Source organism: Aegilops tauschii, chromosome 7, assembly GCF_002575655.3.
Source record: "Aegilops tauschii subsp. strangulata cultivar AL8/78 chromosome 7, Aet v6.0, whole genome shotgun sequence".
Taxonomy (NCBI): Eukaryota; Viridiplantae; Streptophyta; class Magnoliopsida; order Poales; family Poaceae; genus Aegilops; species Aegilops tauschii.
Genome location: NC_053041.3, coordinates 58844529 through 58859519, shown reverse-complemented (window position 1 = coordinate 58859519; position 14991 = coordinate 58844529). Strand labels below are relative to the sequence as shown.

The 14991-nt window shown below is 43.6% G+C and overlaps 1 long non-coding RNA gene across 1 annotated transcript; it reads left to right on the top strand.

The window, feature by feature from the left end:
* Positions 1-3915: 3915 nt before the first annotated feature.
* LOC120968251 (uncharacterized) lies at positions 3916-13867 on the top strand. The gene is made up of 3 exons (XR_005762541.3): positions 3916-4022; positions 4489-4562; positions 13589-13867. It is a non-coding gene; the product is annotated as an uncharacterized lncRNA (long non-coding RNA).
* Positions 13868-14991: the final 1124 nt, after the last annotated feature.

Here is a 14991-nt window from a genome sequence, read left to right as displayed (position 1 = left end):
TTGCACCGGTAATGGTTTTGTCCCGTAGCGAGGATATGGCACCAAGTTGTGGGAAAAATGGTGGACAGATTGTCGATGCAATACTGTGCACCGATGTCCTAACCATGGTTATAGCATTTAGTTCAATGACAAACTCCATGCATAGATACCAGAAGTGACCATCTAGCATTTCCGTGGGGTTTATCCCGACGTTACTGAAGTCATATGTTAGCCCGGTCTGCAGAATGTCGTTGAATCGATAAGCTTGGTTGCTGAAGGCAATTGCTTCAATCTTTGTTTCCTAGAAATATTTAAAAATTCAGATAACAAGACTTTAGAACACATGTGTATATACATTAAAAAAGGTTGCTATATTTAGTGATAACTAATCTCATACTTCCTGGTCCAGAAGTATGCAACGAAAGTATGGGTTTCCCATTGCATGCACCCTGATATGGGACTTCCACATCACCTTAGCTCGAATTATCCAACATCTTTGATAGATATGTTTCATCTGTACACTTTGAAAATTCAGGTACCTACATAAAATAATACGAAATGATGGGATAAACAAACGGTGATGTCAGATAAGCGTGCATGAAGATCCGTACACTTGCCTGTTCATTGGAGGGATGGTCGGCAGAGGCATGATGGGATCCGGTGGATTCGCCATCACCCTCCCCGAGGGCCTCGAGCTGTACGGTATCACCATGGTCAGGGAGCTAATGGATGAAGTGTTAAAGAAAGATAGAGAGGCGCACGGGCACGGGTAGTGGCATTTATATATATAGTCCAAGGGGCCCACAGGCGGGAAAATCAAAATTCTTTCAATTATTTGCATGTGGCCATCTAGCGAAAAAAAAACCTCTACTATCGAAACTATTATAAATAGTAAGTTATGAGAGTTCTTTGGCAACAAAAAATTTATTGCTAGAACTTTTTGAATCAATTAATTATTTATAGATATTTCAGATTCTTAATCTGATCGAAATCATGTCAATTATCTCACCAGTATCATTGTTTCCTTTTCGCCTGTGAATCCCCTATATTCAATATAACAAACTACGGGAATATAATGATGACTTTAGATTTTTAGTTAGGAACACAATAATTGGATATATCAAAATAATTAAGGTGATAGTGCGTTAAGGTAAGTGTAGTCACGCAATTAATATATTACCATGGATTCGCCAATATTTCGTCGATTAAATATATTACCATTAATTACCAACATGTAATCAATTTCAAAAATCGATTATTTACTCAGCTTTTATTATACTATATGTTTTTAAAAAAAATCCCAACATATTTGATTTTATAACATGTGATGAGACGTCGTTGTGTTACTTTGCAACGACTATTTTACGGGCATTTTAAAATAGTAACAAAAAATTAAATCAAAGTTATTAGCAATAGTAATAATTTGTTCAGTCGGTCTTTGATGGCTTGATTCGTTGGTCGCGGTTGCATGCACAATTGAGTATGCGCGTGAAAAGCTAACTTCGATCTTTTTTTAATTAGCGTCTCTTTTTTAATTTGATTCTGTATGCACAGTGTAGTAACAGCCGCACTTTCAAAACCAGCATGCTTAATTGAGAAGCCTGTGCGTTTTGTGACGTAAGTTAGTTAATATAGCACAAACGCAGTAAGTGCCATTTGTAATAAAAAGAATATTTGGATGGAAGTACGGATTACAGCATTTGTACCGCGTATTCATATAAGAAAAAGAAAAAATAGCGTGTTCGGCGACAAATCTCAAAGGGAAGATAAAAAACAGAGAGTAAGAAAGCAAGCATGAAACAATATCTGTTCTTTATTCATACTTTCATAGTTTGACTCCAAATCGATTACAATGCAAAATGCTCTTAAGGAGCGTTGAAACATAAAACATAAAAAGCTGTAAAGAATATTGTATAACTCCTCATGATTGCTCCTTTCAAGGCATTTCCGTCTTCTTCTCGCATGTTTGCATGTGCTTCACAACCATATGTTCCAACTGATTGATCTTCTTTATGAGAGTTTGCATCAGCTTGTTGCTCTCCTTGGTTGCCTGCAGAATTTGATCGTTGCTAGTACCCCAACCGTCCCCCAAACCTTCTTTCCTATCGACTTTCGTAACGGGATATCTACTACTAATAGGCAGGTTAATAGGCTCGACGTGATTATGCATCCTAAGCCTTTTTGGCTTTGGTGTGTTACCCTTACCAAAGGGACGCATCGGCGTAGCGCCGTCATGATCTTCCAGTTCACCGAAATCTTCACTTTCTTCTTCCTGCCAACGAAGCATGTGAATTGAACTGTTGGATGACGCCATGTGAGAGGAGGATGGAGAGGTCTGGTAAGGTCGCTGGAACGGTTGATCTATATATAAGCGTTTCTAGGAAGCTCTGAATACGAAATCGGTAAACAAATCGACCGATTTGGTCACAATCAAATATTAATTAATGGGATCAATTTTGTGATTCGGTGAGTAGAACCTACTATATTATTACAAGACAAAAAAGATAACCTGTCTTAAGATTTCATGTGTGATAAACCGATTAGAATTTTTTTTAAAGGAAGCAAATAAAATAGTTAACATGCACGTATTGTACATTTTTCAAAAACACTTCTAAAATTTCCTTATACACGGGATTTTTTTAAAACTATGTTGAATACTGTTTTTTTCAAATGCATTAACACTTCATTCAAGTTTGTGCCAGCTATAACATTTACTTACATTTCCTTGTTCAAACAAGAAAGAGAACATCAAAAAATAAACATGAATTAGGGTTGCCACGGGCTTTTGAAATATTTGCTAGAGCCAATTAAACATAATACATGTTAAGTTTTACATGTAAACATAAGTTAAGTCCACTTCACTTGCAAGGTAGATTGATTAAAAAAAGGTAATTTGGCCTAATGCAGATCTGAAGAATACCAACGTGAGAATAAAACAAACAATTCTTCAGTTAAAGTTTACTCTTTTCATGGTGCTCCACGTTGACTAATGGTTTGATTTCCTAGTGAGCTCGTACATACATGTTTTTTCTCTTTGAATTGTTGTTAGATGAGATATAGTCGCAACTACTACATCGACACTGTTATATCTTTGGTACTGTATACTATTGCTGCCTACATTTACAATTAAGTTTGCTTGCCAACCCCCATGAAAAAAGTTCGTCTGCCAAGGAACCACTCAAGTGGATATATATTCTTCTTAACTCTTCAACTATTTTTTTTATCAGACCAGCTGCTGAACGAAAAACATAATATTGTTACCTCATATTTATTTACTTGCCTGCTTGATTGTTAGTCTGTTCCTCTGCGTGTGAGGAACGTAACAATGTCCTGCATGTTCAAATCAGTTATCTTGTCATTCCCCAATTTTCTTACTGTTCTTTTGGCCTTGGACAAGGTCAATCGGATGTGTGTGTTGACACAGATCTTTGATGTGGAAGTTAATATATCAGTCCTATCCGACCTCTCTATACTATTTTGTTATATATACGTTGGGGATAGATGAAATAGTAGAAGTTAACTATGCTGGTTATTGTCATGTGTGGTCCATTACTCTGACCTTTTTGATTATCTAAAGAAAAGGGGTTTATTTACTTTGCTGATTTCATTCGAGCTCTGAATATATTTCATTCCGACATTTCATTTTGTCGATAATAACATTTTTCTTCTTTCTGAACATTTCTATGGGCAGATATTATCCTCCAAGCTATATGATATGGACAACACTTGATTTATGGAACGAAAAGAGGTGATTTGTCGAACTTTGTCTCTTTTACAATTTGCTACCTCTTATAAATTTTATGATTTATAATCTGAGTTAACAAAACCATTAAGATATCTTATTTTGTGTAATTAGATCATGTCATCCAGATAATTAGATTTCACCGCATGATGTTCTTTACCCCAGCCGAGCATAGTGTGCTGCCGCGCCGTCGCTTCCACGAAGTGGCCAGCCCGAGCCGATTCCCCAATGTGTCAATGACTACGTCCGCTGCGTGATCCTGTGGGACATGACCAATCCATTGCCTTATCAACACATCGAGGTAACAAATCCCCTCCTAATACAGGTGCTTTGGTCGGCTGCTGGCTCTACCACATAGCCTTCCGTCCACAATGAGCAGGAGTTAATATTAGAATATGACCATCTCTTTCTTAATGATGTGTGCCTTGTATTTCCATTTTGCTTTCTAAAAATATCGATTCAGGGAACAAAAGGAAAGCATGATAATTATTATTTTTGACTTTACATTACATATCTCCAAGGTCCTATTTTTTGCTTGGTACGGGTAGTCATTATGCTTGGGCTCATGACCACGGTGCCTCTATAGCATGGTTTAGGGTGACCTATTTAACATAATAGTGCTATATGTTTGCATTTCTTGAACTGTCAGTAGGAACCTATATACCGCAAAATATTTGTATGTCCCCTATGGAAGGTTTTAGACAGTCAATTGATTTTGTCCCATCCGACTATCATGCAGTCTGACTTCAGATGACTATGTTTTTCAGGGTGAATTGAGTTCAGAGCTTTGAGCAAACGATTGCGATTTTGTAGCTGCAGTGGTGCTATTCTTTATCATTTGGTATGTCATTACTTCCTACCTACTTGAATTTCTCTATTCCCAATTCACGGGATTTTTACTTTTTGACATTTCCCTAAATGATTATACACAACTCTGATAATGCGTGCCACCCAGTTTTCGTTCTCTATAAGAACTGAGAAGTACATATGCACTTTTACGACATATAGGTTCATATAGATGTGTTTGGACGACATATAGGGAGAACGATAGGATCAGATGTCTGTGACATAGAAAAAAATATACCAACATGTACATACTGTTCTTTCTTAGTACATGCCATGTATACAATGTTCACATGCAAACAGAGCTACAAAAATATATTAGTAGATGAACCACAGTGATAGCTCATGTACCATCGGAAGCAACAGAGCTACAAAAATATATTAATAGATGTCCTCTGGTTTGATATTTTGAAGGCACGAACAGAAAGAAGCGCACCTGATATGCTATAAAATGGACATTTCGTGGCAGAATAATAGGTGGTTATAAATTGTGGTACTGTCCAGGTTCCAACAATTCATTAAAACTCTTATTTATCTGCAAGATACACGCAATAGGAAAAGCAACTGACAGAATATGGCACAATGAAAGGAAAATAATACTACTGGAAATATTTGTGAGATCATGAAGATGTCAACACGCATCCATCCGTTTACTTGTGCCAAACCTGCAACTAAGTAGTTAGAAACACATCATGTCTGTTTAGATATGTATTGAAAAGCCAGGATTATAAAATTCAAATAAGGGGCAAATAAGAGACTATACAGGACAAAAATAAATAACATTGACTGTGCCTGCTTTGGGGCCGCATCATAAATATTTCTCTAATGTAGAACACTCCAGTGAATTTTACAACAACGGAGTGACCCAGGCAGTGTGCAATACTTATGTAGGAAAACAAAGCCTAGTTTAGATGTAGTAGATGATTAATTACAAAACAACAAAAGAATAATATACATGCAATCCGGCAAAAGGAGAAATAATGTCACATACAGGAAAAATTGGCAACTTGCAAAATCACAAATCCGAGGCAATATTATTAATATTTGACTTGTTGAATAAACATAATCAGTTGCTAACATCAAAAGATAAATATTTGTACAAGAACACGGAAGAGCACTAAATTGTCTGTAGCAAAAGAGTAAATCCTTTATCTTATTCAAAACCCGCCAGCTTCTTAAGAGCGGACTTCAGCCTGTAAGGACTTCCTTATAGACGATGTTCTTCATCGAGGTTTGTAAGGACAAGGCAGGTCTTTTTCGCTTCTTAGGTTTACCGCTTTGCTTCTTGGCATTCTCCTTCTCCTTCTCCTTCTCAATGAGGATCTTTATGTTTCTCTTTGCGGTGGCTCGAGACAGTGCGACATAGAGTTGACCATGAGAGAACACAGGATTAGGTAGGTACACGCCAACAATCGGAATCGTCTGGCCTTGAGCCTTGTTAATCGTCATAGCAAAGCTAAGCCTTACAGGAAATTGCTTCCTCTTGAACTTGAATGGAAACATGCCGTTGTCAGACGGGCATAGGGGTATTCGAGGAAGGAATACCCTCCTACCTGCGTGTTGTCCGATCACGATTTCTGCGTCGATGGCGTTCCTCTCGAAACCTCGCACCACAAGCCTCGTCCCGTTACACAGACCATTAGCCGGATCAATGTTCCTCAGAAGTATGACGGGGCAGTTGAGCTTCAGTTTGAGTGCATGCGGAGGCAGACCGTTGGGAGCCAATCCATTTAGGAACTCGGGAGCGTAGTAGCCATACGGGTCGTCTTCTGCACTGTCAAAGCTATGGTAGATTACTTCTTCTCCCCGAAAACGCTCTACCATGCGTATGTTTATCTTCTCGACGTTGTCGTTCGTGGTGGAGAGGATTGCGTGTGAAGTCATGTAATTCGGATCGGACATGTTGTCATCTAGTCTCGGAAACACATGGTCAATCAGCTTCTCCAGGTCGTCACCCTCGCCTGTAGACGGCACACAAATATCTTCAGGGAGTCGTATGTTTCCTTGATCGTCAACTTCCTCGGTGCCATTGCCTACCCTTAGCAAGTAATCCGGAAACCAGGTGTCATTATGAGCCCTCATGTTGGTGACGAGCCTTAGCTGGCGCATACCCTTCCAGAGGTGTGAACTTCGAAGGGTTGCATCGATTATCTGATCCCGGGACCCCCTCCTGACGACCGGAAGCACCTGCCTGAAGTCCCCGCCAAACACAACAGTTTTTCCTCCAAAGGGTCGGTCCCGTCTTCCCATGATGTCGCGCATGCTGTTGTCCAGTGCCTCGACCGCCTGTCGCTTAGTCATGGTGGCCTCGTCCCATAGTATCAATGAGGCCATCCTCAGTAGCTTGGCGGTACCACTCTGTTTCGTGAAGGTGCATGAGGCGCCATCATCGCAGCTCAATGGGATCTTGAACCTCGACTGGGCAGTCCTGCCTCCAGGCATGATAGAAGCGGCGACGCCTGACGTCGCGGTAGCGATAGCGATGTTTCCCTTGCTTCGAACCTTGGCGAGCAGCGCCCTGTACAGGAAGGTCTTCCCTGTACCTCCCGGTCCATCAACAAAGAACACACCCCCATCACCGCGTTCAACAGAAGCTAGTATCTCGTTGTATGCAACCCTCTGCTCCAAGTTTAGCGACGAAGCCAATTTAGTGTCGTTGATGTCAAAATCGACGTTGGATTCCTCGATCACTTCTCTGGCCTCTCCCTCGGTTGGGTCGAATGCATCGTCAATGCATGGAAGAGAGAAATCAGCTATGTCTTTGCCCATGGACTGCAACATACCCCTAATGTCAAGCAACACCATCTGTTCCACCTCAATCCGGCATGTGTGTGATCGCCGATAGTCATCAGACATAGGCTCGAAGTGCCTATCCCATAAACCACGCACGTCGCCTGGCTCACAGTGCACCAAAATTGTTGCGAAGAGCCTCCTGAGCGAACATGGCATCGCCCACTGCTCTGCCTCGGTAAGACAGTCGTCGAGCGTGTTATCTGCCTCGATGAGTCCCAACCTTTCGGCAGCCTCTCTAAAGCTCCCGCATAGCCTACCGTCCACGGTGAGCAGGTCCTCATAGGATGTCTTGCCAGCAACATGGTTTAGCAGCACACACAGATAGTATCGCTCCCCCTCGGAAGGATTGGCAGACACAATTCGACCTATCTGATAACGCTCCACCCGCTCTTTCCAATACTTCTTACCCTTCTGCCATGTAAACCTTCCAGGAAAATCCTTGTACAATATATTCCTAGCCCACGGGTGGTTTTGGTTAGCTTTGAAATACTCTGTCAACATGGATTTGGAAGCTTTCTCGGAGGCGACTACGTCGGTCAAGTGAGCTTGCTCATTGAATGCCACCCTGTGCATATTCGGGAGATGAAGAGGCAACTGTAGTACAGGCGGGTCATTGGCACACAAGGGGAAGCCAAATATCCTCCACATCGCCTCTGGAGGAGTAACCCACCTCGCGTCTACGTATTTTTTGATCTCATCAATGTTACCATCAGCGTCGGGCTGGTCGATCCTGAAAGAAGCCCTATCATGGCCCTTGTATATGTACTTGTAAAGGTATTTGACGGCCTTTATGCTGGAGCAAACCTCAACGTTGATGTGGCAATTGAACATCCGCAGAAGGTAAGGGTTATACGGCACAACCCATCTGTTGTCCAACATTTTACCCTGGACCTTAGCCTGCCGACCATTATCTCGACGACGATAAACAGGGTATGAGTCCTTGCCCTGTGTCGTGTTTTCATTGAACGACTGCGGGTATCTGCACTTGCACTCGTTCTGTTGCATGCAAACATTTTTGGGGTTGAGAGCACCGCATGGTCCATGCATCATATGTTTCACCACCAAGGCGTGGAGTTCAGGATACTTTTGCTTGTCTGGGAGCTCGGCAGAAATGAGTCAGTCGTACTGATCTGGAACGACAAGCTTATAGGCAGAATCCATGATCAACAAAAAGTGTGCGAGGGGGAGGCCCCTCTTTTGGAACTCGACTACGTATACATGTGCAACAACAACACCCAGGATATTCTTCTTGAACAACATCTCTTTCATAGCCTCTAGCTTGCCATGGAACACACGAGCCAAAAGATCAGGTCGGTCTTGCGCTGTCTGACCAGGAAACAACTCATTCGTTATCTCTTCCCAGTTAGGGTTGCAGGTCATGGTCAAGAAGATGTCAGGCTTCCCGTAGGTATGGACAATTGCCATGGCATCCATATGCCTCCGCTTCATGTCGCGGTCGCCACCTGGGTACGTTCCAGGTAGCACTATCCTTACTCCAACAGCGCTTGCCCGGGTCTCCCCGGATGTAATTGCATCAACAACTCCTTTATACAGGTCGGCACGGATCTTTGTCTAGTTCTTCCTGTACCATTTCAACCTACAACTCTCAATCTTGATGTACATGTCCACCCCCCATTGCTGGAGCAATCGTGCTCCACAGAGTATGGGATTGAATATCCCAGGTCGTGTCTGGAGCATGTAACAGTAGTAGTCTCTCACCGAGACGCATAACCTGCTATTCCCCTCTGCACATGGATGAGTAACGCAGACATTAGGATTCATATGAGAAGTATACAATTCATCTAAACGACAGAATATGCATAAGGCTTACCTGCATCCTCATCATCATCATCATCACCTCTACCTCTTGGTTGTTGCACAACCGGCCAAGGGACATCACGTTTAGGAAGTTTCGGGTGCCAACCGAGCTCCCCCCTTGGGTAGAAGAGTGGGTAAGAGAGAGGGTCATACGAGCCAGCCGTCACATGTATACTGTGCCTCTGGTTGTCATTCCCGCAAAGTGTAATCCTACGATCGAACCTCTTTGCTAGGTCAGTGCCCTCCACCCAAATTGCAGCGACCTCAGATGACAGAGGTCTATTATACTTCCGTTGGTCTAGTCTCTGGTCAGTGTTGAGGTCTATCCTGTAATCGTCGAGGTTGTCCCTGTGCGCACCCAAACTCCTAAACTGCTAGGAGTACGGGTTTTCCCTGAGTATGTCCACTAACTTTCTGACGACATCTTGGTCTAATTGCTCGGTGGCAGCCTTGCGATGGGTTAGGCTTGGGTCATCGTCGTAGAAGTACAACTGTAGATGATCTGGACGTGATGTTGGCCCGAAGGAATGAACGTTGTGGTAGATGGTGCCGTGCGCCCGGAACGTGTACACCCCAGACTTCATGTTTGTGTAGCTTTCATCAAGGCTGACGCCGAGGGTTGTGAATGAGAAGTGGCCGTTGAAGAACCGTATGTTCTCCCGAAAATGCCTTGAGTCCGCATCCATGCTAGACCAAAGCCTCATTAGCTCCGGGACGGGCTCCGGTTGCTTCAGCTGGATCTGCCCACTGTGACAGCAGAATCCCGGGGCCTCAGACACAAACTTCTTGGCCTTGCAGTGATCGCAATTTGCGGCGTGCTTCAGGATGTGTGTGTGGTCTGGGAGGTTTGAGTAGACATAGTCCAATGGATCATGGTCGACATAGGTATTCTGACTTGAGTCTTCCAATTCGTCGTGCTCCATGTCATCACGATCTGAGCCTGCAAACAATGTTTATAATTAGTGTGATATTTCAAACGGGTGGATGTTGCTCAAGTGGGTGTACATACCTACACCGGCAAACAGGTAATACTCGTCGTCAAAGAGGCTATCAGGGTTGACATTATCATTCATGAGATGACTAAGGTAAGCGTCCATGTCGTCTGCTCAGGTGCGAAACCAATAAATGAGGGTTCAGTCTCAAGGGACGCAAGGAGAGTAAGGATGGGAGTTTTACCTTCACTTCTGATCGTGTACTCCGGCGTGCTAGATGAGGTCGAGGCACCATGTGCTTCCACTACGGTAGGTTGTCCAGTTGAGCTCATTTTCGGTATGGAGATGGACCTGACGGTTGGGGTCATCACCCTAGCTGCAAACTTTTCATTACGTCGATCGCGTAGAACATTCCTTTCACCATGCGGTACCTGCGTACATTTTTTTTGCTTGACAATTTTCTGTTGACGCTTCTTTGCCACCATACCACCCTTGCAAGCTCGCTCTCTCCTCCTAGGCGCTGCTCTGGACTCATGACTCTGCTCGTCCACTCCATTATCCGCTATTGTTACCGGATCACTGGTTTGCTGGTCGGCATTTTGTAGGTGCACATTGATTTCGATGAGGTCGCCATCTACAGCACCATCACCGAAGGTTCTGCTTAGGTATGCACCTACAACACTATACATCATTATTTATATCTCATGAATGATTACATGATGAAAGATGATGGTTGATAGGATATGTACCATCGGTTTCGGTGTTGCGAATGTATGTGGGGGCCGCATTGACCGTAGGAGCACGATCTATTTGTTCACCGTCGAATTGTTGCGTGAGGGCTGAAAGTGTGAGAGTCGGACACTGTGTGTGAGGGTTGGACAATGTGCTAGTTAGATCTGGACGTGGCATTGCGATCGATTCAGCACATGGCATGTTTTTCTTTGCAGCATACTTTGCCTTTCTCTTTGCACTTGACTACCCCCTTTCATCCTCAGTCATGGTTTTAGGGTGTTGCACGCGCCATTCTTGCAACTTCTGATTTTTTCTTGAAGATCGATCGTTCCGTCACCCACTTTTTTCCGATAACTTGCTCGCCTCCGCGCGTTTCTCTGCTCAATTTGCTCGTCTGTTAAGTCACCCTTGTGTTCTTTATCAGGCTGTTTTTCATCTAGTTGCTTGCTGGCTGCCTCCTCTTTTTTCTTTCGATAAGCAGCTCTCCTCCGAGCCTTTATTTGCTCTTTTTTCTCGTCAAGGTCCACCGAGAATGGTTGACACCCATTAGTGATATCACCGAGAGGTAGCAGGGGAACATTTTGCATATCTGCACGGAGGGTTTAGGGTCTTCATTGTTTAAGAAGATTTCATGTACTACACAAACGCTTACTTTACATATCTGCACGGTCAGGTTAAACAATGATGTATAGCTGGATGTAGTTGGGTTGGTATCATTGAGAGGTAACATGGGAACATTTTGCATATCTGCCCAGAGGGTTTAGGGTCTTCATTGTTCACCGAGAGGTAACATGGCTGGTTGAAGCTACTTCTTTATCTAGGGTTTATTTTTTATAGAATCCCTCCGTGTCCATACATAAAGTATGTATGTACTCAAAAGTCGTATGTCTGCCATATATCGAATTGAACCTAAATGATCAGGAATTGTATGTTAACACATTGGTCAACTATTGGTCAATTATTTTTATTCTCTATTCTTGGTCAATTATTCATGGGGTTGGGGTGAGGAAACATATGTCGCCTACATTATTCACTAAGAAAGTATACATACGGTCATCATATTGCTGAAACATAAACATCCTTACCTGGTATCGTAAGGGCAGTCAGATTTTCATCTTTTTGCTTGCTGGTTGCCTCCTCTTTTTTCTTTCGATAAGCAGCTCTTCTCCGAGACTTTAGTTGCTCTTTTTTATGGTCAAGGTCCACCGTGGTTGGTTGACACACATTAGTGATATCACCGAGAGGTAACCCACCCACATTCAACATATCTGCATGTGAAATGATATTAACATTGTATTGTGGAATGGAGGGAGTATATATAATATCATCGCAGTGCCTTCCCATAAAGCATTCTTACCTGATATCGTAAGGGCAGACAGATTTTCTTCTTGTTGCTTGACGGTAGCCTCCTCTTTTTTCTTTCTATAAGCAGCTCGCCTCCGAGCTTTTATCAACTCTCTTTTTTCGTCAAGGTCCACAGAGGATGGTTGATCTGCATTAGTGATATCACTGTGAGGATGGCGTGGAACATTATGCGGCCTCTCTTGCCAACTGTCACGTTGCATGCTAGCTAGTTATTTTGTCAGATAACTGAGAGCTGGCAACGAATCTACATTATATAGGAATGAGATTGGAGGGTTGTCTGCATCATGTTAACATAACAATATATTGGACCGAAACAAGGCAAAGTTGTAGGCACATGGTCTTAACCTTTCTACAACATAATACTTACCCGAAATCAGATGGGAAGGTTGATGAACATATGTCCTTTCACAATCAGCCTGTTCAAGTATCGTCCTGTCCGAGTGAGTAATATGGACTCCTACAAGTCACACGCTTGATCTATTAGAATCGGTTCTGCCCAAGTCTGTTAGGTTTGATTTATCACATAAAAAGCATAAAAGCAATCTCAGTATATATGCACAGCCTTAGTACCTGGACTACTTGGGTAATTCTTGTGAACATCGTCGGCTCCAGGTATAACCCCTTCATTAGAGTCATCACCATTTGGCCCCTCCATCGGGCCTGCAACATCTCCTGTGATGGTGTTTGACATGCATACCAAAATATGTAGCTGAACATATACAAGGAGGTTGATATATACCTGGAGTATCATATGTGCTATCACCATCGGTCTCAAGTATCATCCGTTCGGAGGGAGTAATATGGACTCCTAGAAGTAAAGATGTTGATACATTAGAATCGGGTGTGCCCAAGTCTGTTAGGTATGATTTTTCAACTAAAAAGGATAAAAATAAACCTTATACCTGGACTACGTGGGTAAATTTTGTCAACATCATCGGCTACGGGTATAATCCCTTCGTTAGAGTCGTCAACACTTGTCCCCTCCATCGGCCCTGCAACACATATATAGTTGAACATATATATGTTTGACTTGTGTAGCACAATTTATAGGTGAACATATACCTGGAGGTACATGTGATGAAGTCGTCTGTTCCGCTGGCTTGCTGTGTGGAGTCCCCATATGTAACTACTAAAAAAAGACATGTCCAACAGACTCAGGTATCACGCAAAAACTTGTAAACTGACTCTGCAAGCAGATCACGTGAAATACCAACATTACTAAAGGCCTGTTCCCATTGTACAGAAATTCAGTCCATAAGGGCAGGTTGTTACAGATTTATGACTCTTGCTATATATATGAAAATAGAAAGACATGTCGAACTGACTCTGCTGGATACATGTTAAGAATCCAAGATGCTAAGATGTCATGTTCATCTGACTGCAGGCAGATGAAGGCCGTCGAAGATCACAAGCGCAGCTTGCTATTGTACAGGTTTAGAATTTAGAAAGGTAACCTATTTTCATGCGAACTTACCTATTCTTTGCTATTCAGAATAATTCTTTATCTTCCCATTGCTGTGTTAATTGATTCATATGCGGTTGTGCTATTCTGACAAGGATGTCCATCAAGGTTGTTTGGAGGGACATAATGAAACCTCACAAGTTCTACTTTGCTGATTCTTTCCGAGAATTGTTTCATTACTAATGCGCTGTCGCGGGCATGTATTAATCCCAAATTCCAAATCACTTTGGAATCCAGTCAAAATCCAGTGAAAACTACTCTCAAGGACTGCTCTGACCCTCAAATATCGTGGGCACATGAAGTTGTGGTGTTGATTGATGCAACTATGCTGTACTGTTTCAGTGATTGTTAATATTTTCTTTATGAAGGATAACCGATTCAGTACTAAAAGTATTTTTCATGTTATCTAAATTGAGGGCGATCCTTTGTACACTAATATGAGGCGTTTTAGGTCACGGAAGTATTGACATGTGTGTTCATACCTGGGGTTGAAACCGTACAGCGTCGCCGATCGCACGTTCCGCGGCGCCCCGCGATCTAGAAACTGCCAGCGATCCAGAAACGTGGCGGCGGCCCTGTCGAGTCGTTCCGCGGCAGCGGCGCTGTGGAGTGCGCAGATCGCACGACGGCTGCGCAGATCTGATCGGCAGCGGGGTATGGGGATCGGCGTCAGGGCGATCGTACGTTCCGCGGCGCCCCGCGATCTAGAAACTACCAGCGATCCAGAAACGTGGCGGCGGCCCTGTCGAGTCGTTCCGCGGCGGCGGCGCTGTGGAGTGCGCAGATCTGATCACGGCTGCGCAGATCTGATCACAGCTGCGCAGATCTGATCACAGCTGCGCAGATCCTGATCACGGGGTATGGGGATGGGCGTCAGGGCGATCCTGATCGGCGGCAGGGTGCTGTTTCTTTGGCTACGTGCGTGGGTGGGGTTCGGTGGGTGGGCGTGGGGTGGGGGTAATTTGATGGAAAAAACGGACGAAAAAAACCAGTCGAAGAAAAACCAGACGAAACTGGGGGGACTATTCAACCAACTCGTCCATTAGGAGTAGAGATGTTCAAATATATCTTCATTTGGCAAATACTCCATCCGTACCACAATATAAGAGCGTTTTTTATACTACACTAGTGTCAAAAACCTTGGTGAATATGAAACATGGGGAAGAAAGACAACGAAGACGTATTGGCCCCATGCTGCTCCCGCGAGTGGCCCGGGCGCCCTCCACCCGCCGCCACCGCTAGCCACCCCCTCCTCCTCTTCCTCCTCGCCGCCGCCGGCTAGCGCCGCCAGGCGAAGCCCGCGCGGCGTCGGCGGCGGCGGGGCC